This window comes from Orycteropus afer, unplaced genomic scaffold, assembly GCF_000298275.1.
Source record: "Orycteropus afer afer isolate SDZICR_OR568_19922 unplaced genomic scaffold, OryAfe1.0 scaffold00106, whole genome shotgun sequence".
NCBI classification, from domain to species: Eukaryota; Metazoa; Chordata; class Mammalia; order Tubulidentata; family Orycteropodidae; genus Orycteropus; species Orycteropus afer.
The window spans coordinates 954636-955969 of NW_006921693.1; positions in this window are offsets into that span (position 1 = coordinate 954636).

Sequence of the window (1334 nt, forward strand, 5' to 3'; positions counted from 1 at the left end):
AAAATATGGTCTTGTTAATAGAAACAATACTATAGATAGCAAGATAGAATTTTGCAAGACCAATGACTTATTTGTTGCAGATATCTTTGTTTAACTACATAAACAGTGACTATACATACTTGCCAAACAAAAACCACAGGAATCAAATCAACTAAATCTATGCAGAGAAATGGTAGAGAAGATCAATATCATCAGTCAGAACAAGGCCAGGAGCTAACCATGAAATAGACCATCAATTGCTATAAGCAAGTTCAAGTTGAAACTGAAGAAAATTAAAACAAGTCCATTAGAGCCAAAGTTTACCCCCACTTGAATTTAGAGATTATTTCAAAAAACTACATGTTGCATTGAACACTAATGACTGAAGGACAGACAAGTTGTGGGATGACATCAAGGACAATGTGCATAAAGAAACCAAAAGGTCATTACAATGACAGGAAAGAAAGAAAAGATGAAAATGAAGTCAGAAGAGAATCTCAACTTTGTTCTTGAATGTAGAGGAGCTCAAGTGAGTAGAAGAAATAATGAAGTGAGAGTTGAACAGAAGATCTCAAAGAGCAGCTCAAGAAGACAATGCACAGTACTATAACAAAATGTGTAAACACCCAGAGTTAGAAAACCATAAAGGAAGAACATGCTCAACATGGCTCAAGCTGAAAGAACTGAAGAAAAGAATGCAAGTCTTGAGTTGCACACTGAAGGGGTCTACGGGCAAAGGTAACTCTGGAGGCATAGTGGTTAACGTGTTTAGGTGCTAACCAAAAAGGTCAGTGGTTTGAACCCATCAGCCACTCGATGGGAGAGAGATAAGGCAGTCTGATTCTGTAAAGATTTACAGCCTTGGAAACCAAATGAGACAGTTCTATTCTGCCCTAAAGGGTTGCTCTGAGTTGGAATTGGCTCAATGGCAGTAGTTTTGGTTTTGGTTTGGTGTGGGCAAAAGAATGAACAATATAGGAAGCATCAAAGGAAGATGGAAGGAATACAGAGTCACTGTACCAAAAGGGATTGGTTAATCTTCAACCATTTCAAGAGGTAGCATATGAATAAGGACCAGTAGTACTGAAGAAGTCCAAGCTGCACTGAAGGCAAAAAACAAGGCTCCAGGAATTGACAGAATACCAGCTGAGATGTTTCAACAAATAGATGAAGGTAATTGAAAAATGGTTGCAGCAGTAAATTGACAAGCTGGATTCGGAAGAGGACATGAAATGAGAGATACCATTCTTGATAGCAGGTGTTGGCTGAAAGGAGAGAATACAAGAAAGTTGTTTACCTGTGATTTACTGACTTTGAACAGGTACTTGACAGTGTGAATCATAACAAATTATGGA